Raw genomic sequence first — 24,805 nt, 5'->3', positions numbered from 1 at the left:
AAAGAAAGAATTTATGATTGAAGGGATCACTTAGGGGGCTATTCCAGTCATCTACTGATGTTTTGACGAATGGAATATGGTGAAAGAAACTTTACTGATTTCCAGGCTCAGGCCTCGAGACTGACACCTTCTACTTTCTTTCTCCAGAAATAATCTCTTGGAGGCCTGAGCCTCCATTAAAAAGTTGATCCTCTGCTGTAGAAATCATGTTAAGAGGTCCTAAGTCACAGAGCCCCCCAGGTTCAACAGGAGGGGATCTACTCTACCTATCTTTGGGAAGAGTCCAGTCTGCCATAAGACCCCAGATATTATCTTTCATTCCTCACAATAACACTCTTAAGTCATTAATGTCATTTTAATTTTTATGGATCAGAAAAATAAAGTTTAGTTGGGTTATACCACTTTGTTTAAACTTTCATAGAGGTAGAAATTCCAAAAGCAGACTATTTCTACTATAAGAGATTAGATAGGATCTGGATTGGTAATATACGAGAACCTTAATGGCAGAAAGAGGAGAGGCAAACATTGTTAGAGTCAGGGAGAAGATAAGAGAAAAGGAAGGAATATTCTAGGAAAGCAACTCTTTCTTCTCACCACTCTTTTCCCAAACTATACCCCACCCCAAGTACCTTCAGTGACAGCTATAACCACAATCTCTGAAGAATACCTCCTTCTAAGTTTTCCACACTACAATTGCTTCAAATCCCTTTAGAAGGAAAACAGAATTATTAAAACATTTTTTTGCAGTAGTTAATAGCTAAAAGCTGGAAACAAATATCATCTAACAGAGAAATGGGCAAATACATTGTGACATTGCCCTACAATGGAGTATAAACAGAACTATATGCATCAACACAGATAAATCCCAAAAATGTAAGCAAACTAAGCAAAAAAAAGTTAAATTGGATAACAATGGATATAGTATAATACCAATTACATAAAGTGTAAAATATACATAACAATGCAAAATATTATTTATGGATTTATACTATGTAGTAATAGCAAACAATATAATTGAGGAAAGTAACCATGAATTTCAGGTGATCATGGTCACCTCTAGGAAGGAAAAAGTAGAAAAAGAACAAGAGGTATAGACTAAGAGCTTTAATTGTATCAATAAGTTCTTATTTCCTTAAAAAAAAAAAAAAAAGCAAAATGGCAGGTAGAAGCCAAAGAAACTGTCTTTAAAATGGATTTTGTAAGATCAGAGGCCAAAGCAAAATTGTCTAGGGGCCCAGCTGACAAATTGCGACAACTTGGGAGACATTCGACCCATTAGTTCACAAAATACCACATAGTACCTTGAACACAGTGGGAACTGAAAGAAGTAAACTGTAACTTGATACCTTGAAGTAGTGCAGTTGGGGGAAAAAAAATGCATGGATTTTACCCTAGTCAGGGATGTAGCATTCCCACAAAGGTTTTCAGCAGCCAAGGTAGTGGGATGACACCTCTCAAACTGCTTTTGAGGTAAGTAAGAATATAACAGGAAGGCAGATGAAGGAACATGAGACTTGCCTCTAAACATACAAAACATCCTGAAAGACTCCAAGGGTGAAAATGGGGTGAGGTTTTGAATGAGGTGGGAGTATAGAGAATCTTATTCTAGCAGGTTAGATCAAGAAATCAGTGTTTTAATTTGCCTTATAGGTTGGTGGGTGAGGCTTAGGGAAATATAAGTTATACTTAAAAATAGAAAAACCTGGATTAGTTAACATAAAGAAAAATGAGGTTTGACCAAATGCAAATGATAACATCAGGACCTTTTGAATTTTAATTTTAATTGGTGGAGAGGGTTTGAAAGGAGAAAAACAAAGGGCCTCAAACTAAAAGAAAGGCTGACATGGAGATAAAAGTGAGGCAGAAAGGGTTGCTGGAGAAACAGAAGACCAATTTTGTTGAAGGTTATTTTCTTTTCTCTTCATCTTTGCAAGAACCCAGTGGAAGCTGCTTACAGTGGTACTTTACATGTAGTTGACAACTTAGTGAAATTTATAATAAAGCTCATTTTACCATGGCCCATGATGAACACTGGCCTCCTTCAGTTACTCTGGAATACCCAGATTCTCTGAAAACTGAGCCCTAAAGTAAGCACAACTGGCTAGAAAAACATTTACTAGTGTTATATATGACATACCAATGAGGAGACCAAATTCCTTGGAGGAACCAGAGAGCTTGTGGTAATGTTCCAGATTATGTTTCTTGGTTGTAGCATTTGGTTAAATGGAAGAAATTAAAAAACAAAAGACATAAAGATACAGAAAGAACAGTTTAAGCTCCATTAAATTTTTGTCAGCCAGTCTTTGGGAACAAATTACGTAGTCCTTTTCCTATAAATTCTTCCAGGAAAATAAAAAATATGAGATTTTATAGGTTTTTTTAATCACCTGCAACCCTACATGCATGAAATAGTCACTTTTTCATATATTAAATAGAAAATTAAGCCAACCAGATTTTATTTATAAGTTGAAATACCAGCATCCCCTGAAAATAGGCATACATGTGTTTTAAAGACACTACTCACCTTTACTTGTCAACCTATCAGGTGAAAATTAAATATCAAAATTGGCCCAGGAGGTGGGTTCAAGATGGTGGCCTACAAAGATCCTGAAGTCATCTTCTCCCAAAGACACAACAAATCTGCAACTACATATGGAATAATTCCCTCTGAAAGGGACATGAAAATTAGATGAACAGAGTCTCCACAACAAAGGGTAAAAGGGTATCATTGAGATAGGTAGGAAAAACTGAGATATGGTCATGCTGAGGAAAAAACCATATCCCAGCCTTGGTGATCCACAATCAGGAAGGATCACAAAGGTAAGATTATTTTCCCTGAGAAGAAAGAGATTTGAACTCCACATCAGGCATCCCAACCCCTAGATCCTGCACAGAAGAGATGAGCTTCCAAAACACCTGGATTTGAAGATCAATGGGAAATCCAGGAAAACTATTAAAACTACAGGGAATGGGAAACTCACTCTTAAAGGGCTTGCACACAGACTTGACCCCAAAACCAGCACAAAAGCATTAGATTGAAAATTGCATGGACCATAGGTAAAGGGGATCCACTTACTAACTTTGAAGTATCTGCTGGAGAGGCAGGGACCAGTTGGAATGCTCTCTCTGGGGACTGAGACACTGACAGGAGCCACCTTGTTAATGCCAGCACAGGTGGCATTTTGGAAATCTCCATCTAACATGTTAGCCCCAGTGGGCACACCTGCAGAGAGCCTTGCTCACCCCTGCCACCTAGCCAGGACTTACAGCTGATTGGGCAATAACCACGTCCACCAGCACCTGGCAGCATCCATGGCCAGGCCCCATAGCAGTTCTGAGGTCCAGCTCTGCCCACCAATGCCCAGCAGCTGCCATGGCTGGGTTCCAGAGTCATTCCAGGGGCTATCCAGTGCACTGCAGCAGCAGCTTCAGCCTTACCACAACAGGAGAGTGTATGCAGCCCACATAGGAGACATCACTTGAGCATCTGGCTCTGGTGGATAGTTGGGAGTACACTTCTGAGCCTCACAGGACATATCCTACATAAGTGTACTCCTTTAAGACTGGGAGAGGCAGCAGATTTACCCAGTACATAAAAACAAAAACAGAGAATTAGGCAAAATGAGGAGACACAGAAATATGTTCCTATCAAAACAACAAGACAAAACCTCAGAAAATGATCTAAAGAAAACATAGATAAGCAATCTACCTGGTAAAATGTTAAAAGTAATTGGTCATAAAGATGTTCACTGAACTTAGGAAATGAATGGACTACACAGTGAGAACTTCAACAAAGAGACAGAAAATATAAGAAAATGCCAAACAAGTTATAATTGAACTGAAAAATACACCAGAGGGATTCAACAGCAGATTGGATGAAGTAGAGGAATGAATCAATGAGCTGGAAGACAAAGCAATGGAACTCACCCAGACAGAGCAGCAAAACAAAAACAGAATTTAAAATAGTGAAGATACTTTAAGGGACCTTTGGTACAACATCAAACAGAATAACATTCACATTATAGGGGGTCCCTGAAGGACAAGAGAGAAGAAAAATTATTTGAAGATATAGTGGCTGAAAACTTCCTTAATCTGTAAAAGAAACAGATATGCAGGCCCAAGAAGCCCAGAGAGTTTCAAATGTGATGAACTCAAAGAGACACACACCAAGACACATTATAATTAAAATGGTAAAAATGAAGTATAAAGAGACAATCCTAAAAGCAGCAAGAGAAAAACAATTTGTTATATACACAGGAAACCCTGTAAGGCTATCAGCAGATTTTTCAGCAGAAAGCTTACAGGCCAGAGACAGTAACATGACATATTCAAAGTGCTAAAAGGAAAAAAACATCTTTCAAGTCAAGAATTCTCTACCCAGCAATGTTATCACTCATAACTGAAGGAAAGTTTAAAAGTTTCTCAGACAAACAAAAGCTAAGGGAGTTCACCACCACTATATTGGCCCAACAATGTTAAAAGGGGCTCTTTAAGCTGAAAGAAATGGTACTAATTAATAAAAAGAAAATGTATGAAAGTAAAAATCTCACTGGAAAAGGCAAATATATAATAAAGGTAGTGTATCAATCACTTATAAAGCAGGCATACAAGTTAAAGACAAAACTAGTAAAATTAACTAAAATTACAAGAATTAGCTAAGAGGTACATAAACTAAAAAGATGTAAAATGTATCATCAAAAGTATAAAAGGGGGGAAAATAAAGCTTTGGAATGTATTCAAATTTAAGTTGCTACAAACTATTTACATAAGATGTTATATGTGAGCCTCATGGTTGACTACAGGGAAAAATCTTATAGTAAATACTCAAAAAGAAATGAAAAAGCAATCTAAACATAACACTGCAGAAAGCTACCAAGACACAAGGGAAGAGAGCAAGAGAAGCAGAAAGAAACAGAGAGGTACCACAAAACAGCCAGAAAACAGTGAACAAATTTGCAATAAGTACATACCTCTCAATAATTACTCTAAATGTAAGTGGACAAAATTCTCCAATCAAAAGACACAGAATGGATGAATAGATTAAAAAAAATCTATATGCTGCCTACAAGAGACTCACTTCAGAAGTGGGGACACACAGACTGAAAGTGAAGGGTTAGAAAAAGATATTCCATGCAAACACAAATAAAAGAAAGTTACAGTAGTTATACACATATCAGACAAAATAGACTTTAAAGACTATAATAAAAGACAAACAAAAGCATTACATAATGATAAAAGGGTCAATAAGCAAGAAGATATAACATTTATAAATATATATGCTGCCAACATAGGAGTACCAACATATATAAAGCAGATATTAATGGACCTAAAGGGTCCATTACAATAATAGTAGGAGACTTTAACACCACACTTACATCAATAGATAGACCATCCAGACAGAAAATGAATAAGGAAAGAGCAGACTAAAATAACACATTATCAGATGCACTTAATAGATATATATGTAGATATAGAACATTACATCCAAAAGCAGAAGGATGCACATTTTTCATGGGTGCACATGGAACATTCTCCAGGATAGATCACATGTTAGGTCACAAAACAAGTCTCAATAATTTCAAGAAAATTAAAGTCACATCAAGCATCTTTTCCAACCACAATGGTATGAAACTAGAAATCAATCACAAGGGAAAGAATTGGAAAAACCACAAAAACATGGAGATTAGACAACACGCTACTGAATAACCAGTGAGTCAAAGAAATCAAAGAAGAAATTTTAAAAATACCTATAGAGAATGAGAACAGAAATACAACATACCAAAATTTAAGGAATGCAGCAAAGTGGTTCTGAGAGGGAAGTTCATAGCAATACAGGCTACCTCAAGAAAGAAGCAAACAAATAATTCCCAAATAAATGATCTGACTTTATACCTAGAGGAACTGGAAAAAGAACAAAGACCAAAATTAGTAGAAGGAAGAAAATAATAAATGTCAGAGAGGAATAAGTGAAATAGAGGCCAAAACTACAATAGAAAAGATCAATAAAACTAACTCAAGAAAAGAAGAGAGGGCTCAAATAAAATCAGAAATAAAAGAGAAGTTACAACTGATACCACAGAATAGACTACTATGAACAGTTATATGCTAACAAATTGCACAACCTAGAAGAAATAGATAAATTTCCAGAAACATATGGTCTTCCAGGACTGGACCATGAAGGAATAGAAAATCTAAATTGACCGATTACTAATCAGGAGATTGAAATGGTAATCAAAAAGCACACAAGAAACAAAAGACCAGAACCAGAATCTTCACTGGCAAATTCTACAAAACATTCAAAGAAGGTTTAAGAACTATCCTCAAACTCTTCCAAAAAATTGAAGATGAGGGAAAACTTCCAAACACATTTTACAAAGCCAGCATTACCCTATTACCAAAAGCAGACAAGGACAACACAGAAAAGAAAATTATAGACCAATATTCTTGACAAGCATTGATGCAAAAATCCTCAATAAAATATTAGCAAACTGAATTCAATACATTAAAAGGATCATACACCATGAATAACTGGAATTTATTCCACAAATGCAAGGATGGTTCAACATTTGCAAACCAATCAAATGTGATACATGACATTAACAAAACGAAGAATGAAAATTATACTATTATCTCAATAGATACAGAGAAAACTTTTGACAAAATTTATCAGCTATTTATGATAAAAACTCTCAACAAAATGGGTATAGAGGGACCATAACTCAACATAATAAAGGCCATATGTGACAAACCCACAGATAACATCACATTCAACAGCAAAAAGCTGAAAGCTTTTCCTTTTTTTTTTTTTTTTTTTGCGGTACGCGGGCGTCTCACTGTTGTGGCCTCTCCCATTGCGGAGCACAGGCTCCGGATGCGCAGGCTCAGCGGCCATGGCTCACGGGCCCAGCCGCTCCGCGGCATGTGGGATCTTCCCGGACCGGGGCACGAACCCGTGTCCCCTGCATCGGCAGGCAGACTCTCAACCACTGCGCCACCAGGGAAGCCCAAAGCTTTTCCTTTTAAGATCAGGGACAAGACAAAAATTCCCACTCTTGCCACTGTTATTCAAAATAATATTGGAAGTCCTAGTCGCAGCAATTAGGCTAGAAATAAAAGACATCCAAATCAGAAAGGAAGAAACAAAGCTCTCACTATTTGCAGATGACACGATACCATATATAGAAAAACTATAAAAACTTCACCCAAAACTTGTTAGGACTGATGAATTCAGGAAAGTTGCAGGATACACAATCAATATACAGAAATCTGTAGGGTTTCTGTACATTAATAATGAACTAACAGAAAGAGAAATTAAGAAAATAATCCCCCGTACAATTGCAACAAAAAGAATAGAATATCTAGGAATAAATTTAACCAAGGAGATGAAAGACTTGTATATTAAAAACTATTAAACACTGATGAAAGAAATTAAAGAAGATATCAGAAAATGCAAAGATATTCTGTGCTCATGGATAAGAAAAATTAATATTGCTAAAATGTCCAAACTACCCAAAGCAACATCTATCAAAATGCCAATGGCATATTTCACAGAACTAGAACAAACAATTCTAAAATTTGTATGAAAACATAAAAGACTTCAAATAGCCAAAACAATCTTGAGAAAGAAGAACAAAACCAGAGGTATCAAGCTCCCGGATTTCAAATCATACTACAAAGCTATAGCAATCAAAACAATATAGTACTGGCCCAAAAGCAGACATATAGATCCATGGAACAGAATTGAGAGCCCCAAAATAAATCCAACACACATGGACAACTAATATGGACAATTAATCTACACAAAGGAGAAATGAACATACAGTTGAGAAAGAACAGTCTCTTCAATAAATAGTGCTGGGAAAACTGGACAGCTACATGCAAAAGAATGAAAGTAGCCTGCTATCTCACACCATACACAAACATTAACTCAAAGTGGATTAGAACCTTGAATGTAAGACCAGAAACAATCAAATTCCTAAAAGAAAACATAAGTGGTAACTTCAATGACATCAGTTTTAGTTATGTTTTTGTGGATCTGACTCCAAAGGCAAGGGGACAAAAGCCAAAATAAACAAACAAGACTACATCGAAATAGAAGACTTTTGTAGAGTGAAGGAAACCATCATCAAAATGAAAAGGCAATCATAAATAGATCTACAGTGAATATTGTGGTACATGACTCTTTTTGATAGCCAGGACATGGAAGCAACCTAAGTGTCCATTGACAGATGAATGGATAAAGAAGATGTGGCACATATATACAATGGAATATTACTCAGCCATACAAATAAATGAAATTTAGTTATTTGTAGTGAAGTGGATGGACATAGAGTCTGTCATATAGAGTGAAGTTAAGTCAGAAAGAGAAAAACAAATACCATATGCTAACACATATATATGGAATCTAAGAGAAAAAAAAGGTTCTGAAGAACCTAGGGGTCCGACAGGAATAAAGACGCAGACTTAGAGAATGGACTTGAGGACATGGTGGGCGGAAGAGTAAGCTAGGATGAAGTGAGAGAGTGGCGTGGACACATATACACTACAAAATGTAAAATAGTTAGTGGGAAGCAGCCACATAGCACAAGGAGATCAGCTTGGTGCTTTGTGACCACCTAGAGGGGTGGGATAGGGTGGATGGGAGGGAGATGCAAGAGGGAAGAGATATGGGAACATATGTATATGTATAGCTGATTCACTTTGATATAAAGCAGAAACTAACACACCATTGTAAAGCAACTATACTCCAATAAAGATGTAAAAAAAAAAAATGAAAAGGCAACCTACTGAATGCAAGAAGATATTTGCAAATCATGTATTCAATAAGGTGGTAATATCAAAAATATATGAAGGCTTCATACAATTCAACAAAAAAACCCGAAACAACCTGATTTAAAAATGGACAGAGGATGTGAAAAGACATTTTTCCCAAAGAAGCCATAGAGATGGCCAACAGGCACATGAAAAGTTCAACATTCCTCTCAGGGAAGTGCAAATCAAAACTTTAATGAGGTGTCACCTCACACCTGTTAGAATGGCTGTTATAAAAAAGTCAAGGAATAACAAGTGTTGGAGAGGATGTGGAGGAAATGGAATCCTTGTACACTGTTTATGGGACTTTAAACTGGTACAGCCACTATGGAAAACAGTACCAAGATTCCTCAAAAAATTAAAAATAAAAATACCATATGACCAAGCTATTTCACTTCTGGGTATTTATCCAAAGAACATGAAAACAATAATTCAAAAAGATATATACACCTATGTTCATTGCAGCATTATTTACAATAGCCAAGATATGGAAACAACCTAAGTGTCCATCAATGGATGAATGGATAAAGAAGATGTGGTATATATATATATATATATATATATATATACACACACACACACACAATGAAATACTACTCAGCTATATAGAAGAATGAAATTCTGACATTTGTGACAACATGGATGGACCTTGAAGATATTATGGTAGTGAAATAAGACAGAGAAAGATAAGTATTGATTACTATATGATTTCACTCCTATGTGGAGTCTAAAAACAAAACAAAACAAACTTCACAAATAAAATAAAAAAAAACAAGAAACAAACTCATAGATACAGAGAATGGATTAGTGGTTGCCAGAGGGGAAAAGGGTTGGAGGGTGGGCAAAGTGGGTGATAGGGGTCAACTGTATGGTGATGGATGGTAACTAGACTTGTGGTGATGATGACTCTGTAGTGTGTATAGGTGTTGAACTATAACACTGTTCACCTGAAACATATATAACTAAAAATTCGGCCTGGACACTCAACATTAAAGCTGTTTTTAGAATGTAACAGAAGCTAGCAAAGTTAACATGTCCAAAATGTAACTCTAATCTTCCATCCCCCACAATGCTTCCCCTCAGTATTCCACCTATAAGTGGCACTACTACCTTCCCTATTTCTTGAGGAAGAACCCTGGGAGACTTTTTTGAGCATTTCCTTTCATAAAACCTATTAAAAAAACACTAGCAGGTTTAATATTTTCTTCCTTTTAAATATATTTTAAGTCCATCTACTTTTGCCCAACTTCATAGCACCTACCCCTTTGCCACGAGTTCTCTCTTGCAAAACTACCAGGTCTGGAGAGATTTCACTCTTGGAGAAAATTCTGGTCATGCAAGAGGTAATTGATCCTTTCAGGAAATTCACACTCTGTCTCCTAAACAAACCCCTAAATTGAGAACTGGGTCTTAGGGACAGGCATGGCATCACCCTTAGAATGGGTACCAATGACAATTCTGAGGCTCGGGCCACTGGAATCTGAACCCATGACTCTCCTCCTGAGCCAAGACTCTCAAGGGAAATGAACTGGCCCATGTCGGGGGTGATAGCCACTGTATACTGACCTCTCTGAAGGAAAGATTGCCCAATTTAGAATTTAGGACTCCCACAAATAATGATCAGATTATGAGCTTACTACAATCAAAGACTACATATGCTCAAGAAGACAAGCACTGTGTATCTCAAAGACGTTTAAAAAGATAATAAAGGAGAAAAAGTCAAAGAGGTAATATATGTAAAGCATTTAGCACAATGTCTGAAATGCAGTGGGGGCTCCTTACTAGAAGCTCTATTTGGATCTCACTTCTTCCTTTCTTCTCTGAACCAGTGCTCTCAGCACTGGTTCTCCAGCTACTGTCATCCTGAGCTATGCACTGATCATATAAGTTACCTCACTCTGAGCAGGCAGTCCACAGTTTCATGGTTCGGGGTTCATGGCAAAAGATGCATGGAGGTAATATAGTAGTTTCCTACTGCTGCTGTAACAAATTACCCAAAATTTAATAGCTTAAAACAATGCAAATTTATTCTCTTAACACTTCATGTGGTCAGAAGTCTGAAATGAGTCTTAGGGGCTAAAATCAAGATGTTAGCAGGGCTGCATTCCTTCTCGAGGCTCTAGGGGAGATCTGATTCCTTGCCTTTTCTAGATTCTAGATACTGCCAGGATTTCTTGTCTCATGGCCCCTTCTATCTTTAAAGCCAGCAGCTTAGCATCTTTTCTCTTTTTGCTCTTCTGCTTCCCTCTTATAAGGAATCTTGTGATTATATCAGGCCCACCTGGATAATTCAGAATAACCTTCCCATCTCAGGATCATTAATTTACTTGCTTCTGCAAAGTCCCTGTAAAGTAACAAATTCACAGGTTCTGAGGATTAGGACATGGGCATCTTTGGGGGCCGTTATTCAGCCCACCACAGTTAGGGAGCAGAGAGGAGCTTCTCAAAGATTCATTGAATAGTGGCAGAGATTGGTGGTGGTGGTGGTGGTGGTGGTGGTGTATTGAGGAGGAAAGTGGCTAAATGGGGAAAAGAGATGAATTTCAGCCCTGGGCATGATGGGCTTGGCACATTTAGGGAAGGAGAGTCAGGGAAATTAGCTTCATCTTGAGCTTAAAATGATCCAGGGATTTTGCTTTCTAAAAAGCAGGTATAATTGTGTGTGTTTTGGGTGTGTTGGGGGTGGGGATAGGGGTGCTTGAAATAATATGATAAAGTAATAGTTTCATTACTACTGTAAAAAGTATTGTTCTTTGGATATTTTTTAATCGACTGTGGTTGATATAGCAGAAAGGAGTAGATTTTTCTATATTGCTATTTCGTCTGGTGATCTTACTGGATTTTCTAAGTTCTACTTGGTCACCCACTGATTCTATCAGATTTTCTAGGCAGATAACATATCATATATTATTTTGAAGAAAATATCAGTGCTGATATTTGAAGAAAATATCAATAAGAGACACATAAGAGGAAGTGGTTAAGGAGAGCTGAAAATGTATGTTTTGGCAAAATGATTATCAATAAAGTCATTTATGTGCACTGTTCACCTTTAATTCCCCTGCGGCACAATAGCACGAAGGTAAGTCAGATTGATTTTAATGTGAGTTTTATTTTATAAGGGCTGTTAAGCCTACACAGCTTTGCTTAGTCATCATGGTTGGTGTTTTGTGGCATGTTCATCCCCTCACAGTTTAAGGAAAAAGTAAAGGGAACACTTTTCTTTTTCAACACTTTGGCTTCAGGTTGCCCCTTGTTACTTTTACTACTAATGGGAGAAACTCCAGTTTCTTAGTAGTTAATTTAAACACTAACTTTTTTTTTAAACATCTTTATTGGAGTATAATTGCTTTACAATTGTGAGTTAGTTTCTGCTTTATAACAAAGTGAATCAGCTATACATAAACATGTATCCCCATATCTCCTCCCTCTTGCTTCTCCCTCCCGCCCTCCTATCCCACCCCTCTAGATGGTCACAAAGCACTGAGCTGATCTCCGTGTGCTATGTGGCTGCTTCCCACTAGCTATCTATTTTACATTTGGTAATGTATATATGTCCATGCCACTCTCTCACTTTGTCCCAGCTTACCCTTCCCCCTCCCCATAAACACTAACTTTTACCCATATCTTTCCCGCTCCTGGTGGAGTGCCACACACAGGAGCACAGCACAATAAATATTTCTGTTCATGCAGGTGATGAATGTTGTCAAGTGTTCCATCTGTTAATCATTTAAGAAGTGTAGACTTACATACTTGCAAGGCATAGCTGTGAAAATGTTACTTCTTTAACTAAAAAGTTATCTACTTGATCTTTCTGCTAAAAGATCAGCACTAACTGAATGATTTGCCCTCACTCTGAGCTCTTCCTGCCTCCAGATGATATCATGCTCGTTCTTCTCCTGCCTCCAGTATGTTGGTTAATGTTGCCACCAAAGCCCAGGGTCAGAGTCTAAGCCCACAGGCCTGGACTTCTCACATTCTCCCTCCCTTTCCTTAGGCTTCCTCATGTGAATGCTGTCCATTTTATCTCCACAACACCTCTGGCATTCCTCCCTTCCACTTCCTTTTCATTGCCACTGCCTCTCACCTGCTGACATAAAATTGCACCCTACCTGGCCTCACTGCCTGAGCCTCTCTCCCCTCCAATCCAGCTCAAGTCCTCCTGTGAGAATAATAGCCCTGAAGCCTAGTACCAATCAGCTCACTCCTGGTCTGTTAAGTTGCAGCAGCTTCCCAATACTTTGCATAAAACGTGAATAGCACAGCCTGGCATTCAAGGGCTGCAAATTTATTTTTCTAGTCTTGTATCTTGCTAGTTCCCTTCATATTGTTTATGTTTCAGTCAAAGAGGATTATATGTTATTCCCAAGTTGATTCTGTGTCTCTCTCCACCTTCAGGCTTTGCCACGTGCAGCTCTTTCATGTGAAACACCCAGCTTCTCAGCCCAAACACACATATCCACTTGTGAAAATCCAACCTATTATTCAAAGTGCATCTCAGATGATAAGTATTTCCTTAATGAAGACTTTCATGAAATTCATACTCTCCCAAGTTTTTTGGCTGCATTGGGTCTTCATTGCTGCGCGTGGGCTTTCTCTAGTTGCAGTGAGCGGGAGCTACTCTTCATTGCGGTGCCCGTGCTTCTCATTGCGGTGGCTTCTCTTGTTGTGGAGCACGGGCTCTAGGCTGCGGGCTTCATTAGTTGTGGCGCGTGGGCTCTAGAGCGCAGGCTCAGTAGTTGAGACGCACTGGCTTAGTTGCTCCGTGGCATGTGGGATCTTCCTGGACCAGGGCTCAAACCCATGTCCCCTGCATTGGCAGGCGAATTCTTAACCACTGCGTCACCAGCGAAGCCCTGTTTTGTATCTTTCTTATGACACTTCTCATATTCAAACCTTGGTTACATTTATGTGTATACTTGTCTCTCCACTAGATGATAGGATGGCTAGGAATCTTCCACTATCCTTAACAGATCCTCAATAAATATTTGTCAGATGTTGGATGGATAAACAAGGGAGTTGAGTTTGTTCATTTATTTCCATGGGATGTGTGTGATGCTGGGAACAAGCACTGTCAGGCCACCAGAATATGTGCCTGGAGCTGGAATGACAGCATTTTCAATTGAGGAAGACTGTTGTAATATACACTAAGCTAAGAATCATCTCGTCTCAGGAAAATTGGCCAGAATTTTAGCACTCCATTTTCAGGAAAGGGATACTGTCTCTTTACCTAAGACTTGGTCTAATCTTAGAACCAGAAACCTGAAACCTCCTAACTGGAGAATAAATGTTTCAATTTTTAATATGTCATAAATTGTGACAGAGGTGAAAGTATCATATTAGCCTGAATATTGGCCACCCCACTGTGCCAGCCAAGGGGTATGGGGTGACAGAGCAGCTAGAGAAGGCTGGGGAGGGTGGGTCCTCAGCTTCTGGTCATGGTACTGGCAGCAACAGCTGCTACTTGGCTCTGAAGGCAGCCTTCTGCCCTCCCTCTTTGGCTAAGAGGTGGATGAGAAAAGTCACAACAGCTAAGAGATCCAAGAAGTGATGGGGAGGTGGGTGTACAGATGGGGCAGGGGCTCCAGGAAGACTCTGGCCTCAGAAGTGCAGCTGAGCTGCATGAAGCAGGATGATTCGTTAGACCGTCTTCAGCCTATGCAATGGTGATGATCTCTAAATTGAGTCATAATATCTGCTTGACAGACTATATTGCATCTGTTATGAAAAAGAATAACTTCTACATTCCAGAAACAGAGGATTATCTGGGGTGTAAACTTACAGGTGCCTCACTTTGTAGCAATGTGAAAAAATTAAAGGCACATAAATCTAGAAATAGATAGCTTCGGCTCCACCATAATGGATGATGAAAAGTGAGATTAAATGATTCTGAAACTTTACCTGACATGATAAACCTCTATCACTTAAGAAAGTGAACCCTGCTCAGTTGGACACAGCCTCCCTAATATTATTATGGTAAAAGGAATTTTTTACATTGCAGGTCGGGGAAGCCAAATATGGTCTTCATATCACAGTGTCCTGCACCCATCCATACACAGGATATTACTTCAAGATTAGCATTTGCAAGAATTGGTAAATCACTTAATAGACTTTGTGTGGGTTTTATTCTAGATAAATATATAAAGGGTTGATCCACTTTTAATATTTAAAACATTTTCTCCTTTTCACCTTCAATATAGCCTGGACTTGTTAATTTGTTTTTAGGTTCATGGAGAACAACTGTGGCCATAATCTCTTAACACCCAGATGAAGAAGAAACAAAAAATTGGGAAAGATGAAAATCTGATTTCAAATCCATGACCCCCTCTCCTTGTCAATGCCTTGCTGGCAAGATTCAACCAGTTGATAAGAAATGTATGTGGGTCTCCAAAATACAAAGTCTTAAGAACACACACAAACGTGGGCATCAGTGTTTACAGAACTGGGGAAGGCAGTGGCTTCTGGCTGGAAACAGGCGTGATGTACTAGGGTGAGAAACTCAGAAACTTTGGCTCCCAGAGTGCAGACAACCAGTTAAGCCCAGTGGATCCCCCTTCGTCTTTGGAGAAAATTTGATCAGCCAGTTTCCAGTGTGCAGCCTGCTTCTTGGAGATCAGCTCTAGAAGCTCTGGGGAAGAACTGCAACTTTGTGCAGAATTTGCAAATACACAGAGTTGAGGAGGGGAGAAGCCCACCATGCCCTTTCTCACAAAACACAAAGAGGTGTTTTTTGCCTTTTGCATCCAAAAGAAGAGTTTTTAGACTCTGCTCACCAATAGGCAATAGTGTGTGAAAAGACTCTCTATGTGACCATTGTGTAAGAAAATGAAATTCAAAGCAATGAGAAACCAAAAGAATGGGGGGTAAAATGCAAAGCATTGATAATATTTCTTATGGAAGCATAAAGTGGTACAATCATTAGTTTGTATACTCATTTGAATTATAAATGGATATAGACTTGGGTCCCTAAATCTCATGTTTAGAACTCTATGCTACTGAAGAATTGACCAAAATAATTTGAAGTATAAGGACACTAATTGAATCAGAGTTTGTGAGAGAAGGCATTTCAAAGTAGCCTAAAGACTGAAATAATGATCCTAGGCAACCGTGCTTGTAATATTTTAAGTGTAAAAAGTGAATTGCATATATGTCCATGCCACTCTCTCCAAACGTAAAGTAGATAGCTAGTGGGAAGCAGCCGCATAGCACAGGGAGATCAACTCGGTGCTTTGTGACCTAGAGGGGTGGGTTAGGGAGGGTGGGAGGGAGGGAGATGCAAGAGGGAAGAGATATGGGAACATATGTATATGTATAACTGATTCACTTTGTTATAAAGCAGAAACTAACACACCATTGTAAAGCAATTATACTCCAAAAAGATGTAAAAATAAAAACGTGAATTGCAGAGCAACAGCATAATATGATCCTGATTTTGTATATAACACATGTTTTGCATGTATACATGCTTATGCATTCATTGAAGAGTGAGTGGAAAAACACCAACCTGGTAACATTTGTTACCTTGAAGGGAATATGATTGGAAAGAACAGGAGATGAAGGACTCAACTTTTACAGCTACTCACATTAGAAAATAAATAAAAACACAGAGTATTGGAGGGAAAAGAAGGCAGATTATTTGTGAATTGCATTTGCAATTAAAAAAATCCTTTCTATCTTTAGTTGTGGTACATAACTGCTTTAAGCATATGGAAGTATTTTTTCCATTTTATTTCTATAAAACAAACATAAATACCTTTTTGATGATTGTGTTTTATTCTAACTGAGGCAGTTGACATGCACAGTAAGCTCTTTTGGGTTTCCTTATAATTTTTTCAAGACTCACCCTCTGTCTTTCTTAAAATTTAAATGTTTTTGAAAAAGAGAAACATGTTAGAAAACTCCAGATAGATATAATTACGTAAAACTGGTGGGGGGAGGGTAGTGTCCTATTCCTTAAAAGGTCTAATAGCTATGCATCAAACCAGGAAGTTCCAGGCTCATCACCATCATGTCAATCTTACAACTTTCCCAACAAGGTCCTGCCTCCCAGAAACTAAATCTGACTTTCTCCTTGAGCCAGTACCAAGTCTCTGGACAGAGTTTTAATGGGAGGATTTGGGGTCATGGGTTTTCTCCAAGGAAGCTCAGAAAATGCTTCCCTTGCAGTTGGAGTTTGAAGGCTGCAGCTCAGTGGCAGACCAGGACAGCTAAGAATATTTTGAAGCAAGTAGCCACTTTTCTTCTCCTCTCACAGCCTTGTATGTACCCTGTTCTCTGTGCTCTTCCCTCTGAGGTTCTCCCCTGTTCCAATTAAACTGTACATCATAATTGCAAGGCCATCTCAGATACACTTTAAAATAACATGTTTACTTTGTGAAAGCTCTTACTTTAGGGAAACCAGAGGTCAAGATTGCAGTTTGTTGACACATTTGTGAAATGGCTTTGCCGTCCTACTTCCTTGTTCACTTCCATTTTATCTTTCATGGTATTCTCTCTTTTGCAAGTTTATGGTTTTCTAATACTACCTCTTGTCTATCCTACTTTGGACATTGGACTGCCTAGGACACATCTCTACCTTCCAACACTGTATCCAAGTTTGTCTAACTTTAGCAAGTTAACCACCTTGAAATGAATTCACATCAGTGTGTTAATGGCAGAAAATTGTTTTATATGTTAACTTCTTTCAGTCACATCTGCATTTTATATAGTGATTTTAAACTCAAGTGAAAGAATATACTTTCAACAACATTTTCATGGACTAGCACAGGCTAGAAAAGGAGAGATCTTTGGCCACAGCCGCTTCTCAGGGTCCCTCACATTGTAATAGGTACCCCAATTTGAGATGCTGCAAAGGTTGTACTTGACAGGAAACAAGTGAACAATGTTCTTTTTAAAAAGCGTACTCTCAGCCTCTACCTGAAGAGGAAATGAATGGGCACCCTGGCACTGTCATGAATTGATCTCAACGTTCTCCATTCATCCTCCATCCATTACTCATGTTATTATGTTCCTTACTGATTGGAAGTTATGTTTACTTGTGTGATCCCTGCGTGTTCTTTGAATAGCCCCCAACTATTATGACTTTATTACCATCTTTAGCATCGATCTACAGGCTCTGGACCAATCCCATGTGTAGGTAGAGGAAGTTTAAAGGAGATTTAAATTATCTCTCCAGTTTCAATGACACTTGGGGCTGGGAGCTGATTCTGTGGCTTAGTCCTATCTTGCCTAAGGCCTGAACCTAAATCACAACTTGTATAAAGAGCTCTATTTTTTTTCCTAAACTTCAGACTCTGACTTGATAATGGGTCAGGTGCCCCAGGCCTTCTAGATTTGTCATTTTTAATCCTTTTTGGTCATGAACTCCTTTGAGATTCTGATAAAAGTGCTATTTATGTCTGCACATATTCTCAGACTCACATACCCTCCTCAATTTGAAATACAGTTTTAGGGTTTTTTTGAACCCTAAGGCCCACCTAGGAATGGGATCCCCAAATCTTGTAGGATTTTGTGTCACATATAGTGCACCTAAGCAGAAATCAGCTCAGCTGAAGTGGTACCCTAAAACACATGCTACTGATCTCATCTGCCCTTGGGGCACCAAAATCTTGTGAGCAATAGTCAGGTAGAGTCCACCCAGGACAAATATTTGTCTAAAGTAATACCCAGAGAGGCTCTTTGACTTATAACTTTATGAGAAAAATAAAACTATTTGCTGAGCATGAGTGAGCATTACAGAAGGAGAACAATACAGAGTTTACTATATTGATAAGACCTTAATTGCACAGAGTGAATTACAGAGCAGCAAAATTCTGATATGTACTTTCAGTTCTGCACTAAGGAACTTTTGAACTCCTATATTCACAGTGGCTAAAAGAATTGTGACCTGTGTTCTACAGACTAATATAAGCTCAACCATGAAATATTTGTTAAATGCTGACTGTGTGTCAGGCCCCAAGCTAGGTTTTATAGATAAAAATATGAGTGAGGAGCTCAAATATAGTACAGGAGAAAGATGTGTAAATAAATAATAGTAAAAGTACTGCTACTTTCTAAGTGTAGGCACTGTGTTAATGGTGTCACATATATTACTTCACCAAATCTTCAAAACAATTCTAGAGGCTGGCTTATTATTACCCTCATTTTATAAATGAGGAAACAAAAAACATAGAGAAATTGAGTAAATGGACCATATACCATGGTGGAACTGAAATTCAGACCTGAGTCCAAGGAAGACCCAAGTTTTGGGGACCCTCTGACATATGGAATACCCTTCATACCCATTAGTTGGCTATTATCAAAAGCCAAGCAAAACAAAACCAAAAGAACAGAAAATAACAAGTGTTGGCAATGATGTGGAGAAATTGGAACCTCTGTGCATTGTTTGTGGGAATATAAAATGTGCAGCCACTGTAGAAAATGGTATGGTGGTTCCTAAAATATTAAATATAGAGCTACCATATGATCTAGCAATTCCACTTCTGGGTATAAACCTAAAAGAATTGAAAGCAGGAACTTGAACAGATATTTGTACACCCATGTTCATAGCAGCTTTATTCACAATAGCCGAAAGGTAGAAACAACCCACATGTCTGTTGACAGATGAGTGGATAAGCAAAACATAGTATATACATACAATAGATTATTATTCATCCTTTAAAAGGAATGATACAACATAGGTGAACCTTGAAGACTATGCTAAGTGAAAAAAGCCAGACACAAAAGGACAAAGGAATAATACAAATATAATTCTACTAATAAGAGGTACATAGAATAGTCAAATTCACAGAGCTGGAAAGTACAATAGTGGTACCAGGGGCTGAGAGAAGAGCAATTGGGGAGTTACTGTTTAATGGATATGGAGTTTCAGGTTGAGAAGATGAAAAAGGTCTGGAGATGGATACAGTGGTGACAGTTGTACAATAATGCGATGTACTTAATGCCACAGAACTGTACACTTAAAATGGTAAATTTAATTTTTTCACAAAAAAGAATACAAAATTAATAATAAAAATTAGTTACTAAGGTGAATATGTACTCAGGACAAAAAAATCATAACAAACATTAAAAAATTTAGCAAATATCAAAACATCACAAAATCCAGAAAAATAATACAGTATTTTATATTAAACTGCCTGATACAACTCTGTAATATCTTTTCCTTACATTTTTGTTTCATAACCTTCAGTTACCTCTTCATATGACAAAAAGTATATCATTTTCTATAGAGAGAATAGAAAGATAATTTAGTCTTCCAGCCTGGTTGATTAAATTTTTTGGTTATTGATAATGGGATGCATAAAACTTCACACACATTTGAAGTTCTGCTTCACACTTGTGCCTTACAAGCAGGATTCTCATAAATTTAATTTTGTATTATTCCCATCAAAAAATATGATGTGGTTTTAGTTGTATATAAAGCACTATCAGATCTATTCCTAAGTGGAAAGAATTTCTGTCTTGACTAGGATGAGAACCAAATTCTCTGTCTACAATTTTATATATTTGGTGATTGAAATTTTTTTCCGACAGTCTGCTCTGTCTCTACATTTCACAGTCTCTCTTCCACAGTCTACCAATTTCCAGAGCTGGGAGCTATTAGAACACTTTTGCATTTTGATAAGACTTTGGGCTCAGCATGTTTGTTTTGGCATAGTGGATGCTACCATAATGGCTAGCAATAAGTTATCAATATACAGAAATGACTGTGAACCACATAAATATATCACATTAAACCCAAACTAAAATTCAACATTCCCTCATCTGGATCTCAAAATACCTGCAGCCTCTCTAACAACATCTGACACAGGAAACCTGATGATAGTGAGATGTCAAAGTATAATTGTGGTTAAATACCTTTTGTAAATTTTATGTAAACATATGTCCACCTGTAGACATTTCTAGGGCTTTTCCAGGATCTTGGAAGTGGGTTCAAGCAAGTGGAGTGTCCTGAAGCTTAAGCATCATATTTTCACATTAACACCACCTCTACCCAAGTCTCAACGCTTTTGCTTCTCAAAACAATACTATTCCACCGCAGACAGTTATAAAGTAGTGAGGCAAAGGCAACAAGAGAAACCTAACTAGATGTTAAAGTCACACCAACAAAGGACACATAGAACAGCCTGGGTCAAGGAAGGCTTTGGAGGAATTCACCTACCTTGTGCTGACCTTTACTAGGATAGCACTGTCGTATTTCAAGCCTTTCATCTCCACTTTCAGAAAATTAACACTAAGCACCTCTAATTCCACATCTTGCCCACCTGCCTTATCCTGCCCAATGGTGCCATAAAAGATCTGTTTACTCCTTTTTTTTTAAAGAAAGATTTATGTTTAGAACACATATTTACAACAAATTAAAAGATTAAAACAAATGTTGGCATGACAGAAGCAAAGAATAAAATAGGCAAAAGTTCCCAAGGCAAGAGCTCCATGCTTTCAATGGATTTATGTCTTTTCAAGAGGTATAAGATGCATGGTATTGAGGGGATGTTTGGATAAGATGGATGAACTGCAGCCAGGAACTCCAAGGTACAGTGGAGACTCCCGTACGATGACTGTATCCTGGCACCTGCTAGCCCAAACCGCAGAGACGGAAGGGTGTATGTAGGTGAGCTACAGATCATGAGCTCGATGCAACCCTAGAGGTAATATTCTAAAATAAGTATCAAATTGATTGTGTTAATCAGGTAGGGAATAGTCAATAAAATGACAATAGGGTTATTGATAATGAATAAGATACATAAAGTATAAAAACATGCAGACTCCAATCATGCAATAAAGAGATAAATTTAGTCAAGTGGTGAAGAATATTAGCCTGTAGAGGGAGTATCGACTAACAAATCAGACAATTAAAAGTTGTAAAAGAGATTAACATTAAAAACTGGGGAAAGATACACATAATGTACAAGGTTGTACAAAATGGTGTGAGCTTGAAAAGTTCCATTGCCTCAAGGACACACCCACATGTTGACCTTTGGCTCATGAGGAGGCCCCCTGGCCCTGGGTAATACCTAACTGTGTCCCTGCTCCTCTCTCAGATTTTTTTTTTTTTTTTTTTTTGCTGTACGCGGGCCTCTCACTGTTATGGCCTCTCCCATTGTGGAGCACAGGCTCCGGACGCGCAGGCTCAGCGGCCATGGCTCACAGGCCCAGCTGCTCCGCAGCATGTGGGATCTTACCGGACCGGGGCACGAACGCGTGTCCCCTGCATCGGCAGGCGGAATCTCAACCACTGCACCACCAGGGAAGCCTTCAAATTCTTTAATTGACATTTCAACCTTGACCCTGATCTTCTGATACAGTAACCTCAGCCCAACGAGATCATATGTCTCTACTCTCTATTTTAGTCAGCGACTATGCAAAACAGTGAAAACAGTAAAGTTGAAATTAATAAAACCTACAGCATTAACATGTTTGTATTGAGTTTAGGAATATTTTAACCATTGAAATAATCTATGAAATATTATTTTTAAGGTGCTCAAAACAGTAAATAGAACTTGACATTTTAGAATATTATATATAAGAGCCATTTTATTTCAAAGGTATAAGAGAACTTTCTTAAGTTTCTACAGTGTTTAAACATTTAAGAGAACATAATTTACTAATGCATACATTTGATTTATTACTTTTACCAGAGTTACTTTAATTATTAGAAAAGTCTTCCCCCCACCCCTACCCTGGCCTTTAACTTGTCAAGTGTGTAAAAGACTAACATGTCAGGCATTTGAAATATTTGAGAGACTCCAATAAACTAAATTTATAATTCATATATTTTAAAATATTTAAAGCAACTTTTAGTTAACCAGGCCTATCAATTCCATTGTATGTTTAGGGGAATTAACATTAGATTGAATATTCATCAAGGATTAAGTATAATTTGTATATTCCACCTAAAAATACAAAAGCTTTAGAAAAAGTAGTTTTTAAACTTGGCAGCTTTAATATATTAAATGGTAATTAAAGCCTATGTAGAACTATATTTTATAAGATTTAAAGATTCCTTTGGTGGTGGGACACAACACACTGAAAGGCAGAACTTTCTGTTACTTACAGCTCCGAAGGAGGGAAGGCTGCCAGGCAGGGTGACACAGTGGGTTGTACCTGGAGACAATGTAACAGCAAGCTTGAGCTGTAGGTGCAGGTAATGTATGGCAAGCAGGGTGGGGTTAGCTAGGTTTCCCGGGCTCTCTATGGATTGGCTAATTTTAATAAGTTTGGTGGGCCCTGGGGCATGGGCTTGTCCCCTAGTTGTCTGGTACCTGGCCTGGTAGAGATTAGGATAAGTGTATAGTGGCCCCAGAGTGTGTGAGCCTGATAAGGAAAGTGGTTGAGGTGTGGACTTAATCAGTTGTTCAAGAAGGGGAGCTGTCTAGTCTCTAGCCAGGGCCTCAAAACTGAGTCAAGACAGCACAATAAATTAAAAGTTTATTAAACTAAAATTAAAAATTTTGTCTATACCTATATATATCTCAGTTGAGCCCTTAATGTTTTTTTTTTTTTTTTTTTTTTTTTTTGAGCCCTTAATGTTTTGACATCAGTTTTCTTTTTTTTTAAAATTGTAGCATTAGTTTTAATTGCAAAACATCAAAAATAATATGAATCCCATACTTGAGATGTTATATTATGAAGTTATACAAAAAAAGAGCATGATGTGTATGAATTATTAATTATTTGTGATTTTCAGCATATACTGTTGTTTTTGTTTTAAAAAGTAAAGTTAGCTTTTTTTTTTTTTTTTTTTTTGCAATACGCGGGCCTCTCACTGTTGTGGCCTCTCCCGTTGCGGAGCACAGGCTCCGGAAGCGCAGGCTCAGCGGCCATGGCTCACGGGCTTAGCCGCTCTGCGGCATGTGGGATCCTTCCGGACCGGGACACGAACCCATGTCCCCTGAATCGGCAGGCGGACTCTCAACCACTGCGCCACCAGGGAAGCCGTAGCATGCTTTTTAATGTCAGAAATTAAGAGGAAATATGCATGTACGCATGTTTGTTTATACATATATAGTCCTTATTTTTGCAAATGAAAACTAGAAAGGTATTATAATAAGAAATTGGTTACCAACAGATGGTGATTTGTAGATAAGGAGAAAGGAGTGAGGAATGAATGACACTTCTTTACATGTGTGTTTTGCATAATTTTGATTTTGGAATTTTTAAATATGCGTATTAATAAAATAAATTAACTCAACAAAACTGGAGAAAAAAGTAAAATTGAATGTAAATATAAAAAACCCCAAGTGTATTTCCAATGAACAACACCTCACATAGAAAAAAAAAAACAAAAACAAATAATTTTGAACACAGCACTTTGACTATATTCCCTCAGTCTAAGGGTAAAAAGAACTTAAAAAATATTGAGCCCTAATTAGTAAGCTTTTTGTTCACAGTGATAGGGGTGTAATAATTCTGAAACTGCATTGTGTGTTTTATAGGACTGAGTAAATGAAAAAATATATTGATTGACATCAGTTTTGAGCTCAATTATTTTGGGTATTTGAGTGGCCTGAATAGCAGAGGAGACCTCTAGAGAGTAGGATATAAGTTGCCCTAAACAGCACAGAAAACATTTCATTATGACAGTAAAAAGGAGGAAATGAAAGCAGAAGCAAGAAAAATATGAAGAGTCCCTAAAGGCTGGTTTGCAGCCAGGCTCCACGTTTGTTTGATGTTAACCAGAAGAATAAATCAGTCATGAAAGAGGCCTCCAGTAATATTTTGGTTGAATTACAGAGTACGCTAAAGGCACAAGTTATGCTTTTTAGGATGTTGATTTTGTGGTCCAGGCTTTCTGTTGAGTGGACACTAGATTAGTGTTCTTATCCCATGTACAAAGGGAGGTATTAATAACATCACAAACTTCTTCTTGACAAGCTAGGGCAAATCTATTGTCAAAAACTATTTTTGCCAGGGTTCTCTGGTCTTGATTAAGCAGGCTTAATATTTGTTGTACTTTAGAAATATGAAATACTAGAGTTTCAGACATTGGTAGATTAGT

The 24,805-nt window shown here is 37.8% G+C and overlaps 1 protein-coding gene across 8 annotated transcripts in view; it reads right to left on the bottom strand.

Moving 5' to 3' along the window:
* Positions 1-22,958, bottom strand: part of CA1 (carbonic anhydrase 1) — a 47,619-nt gene extending 24,661 nt beyond the window's left edge. For 2 of the 8 annotated variants that reach the window (XM_022555038.2, XM_022555036.2), the window contains exons 1-5: positions 22,862-22,954; positions 3,439-3,563; positions 2,525-2,667; positions 2,138-2,201; positions 630-706 (exon numbers count right to left, since the gene is read on the bottom strand). The gene's annotated coding sequence lies outside the window, so the exon portion shown is untranslated. Of the gene's footprint in view, positions 1-629; positions 707-2,137; positions 2,202-2,524; positions 2,668-3,438; positions 3,564-22,861 lie in introns of all 8 variants that reach the window. The other 6 variants (XM_022555040.2, XM_022555039.2, XM_022555041.2 and 3 more) reach the window with 5 other exon arrangements.
* Between the last annotated feature and the right edge of the window lie 1,847 nt (positions 22,959-24,805).

Source organism: Delphinapterus leucas, chromosome 17, assembly GCF_059928025.1.
Source record: "Delphinapterus leucas isolate spDelLeu-1000000601 "Yukka" chromosome 17, BTC_Dleu_Yukka2, whole genome shotgun sequence".
In the NCBI taxonomy this organism is placed as follows: Eukaryota; Metazoa; Chordata; class Mammalia; order Artiodactyla; family Monodontidae; genus Delphinapterus; species Delphinapterus leucas.
This window is presented reverse-complemented; position numbering and strand designations above follow the sequence as displayed.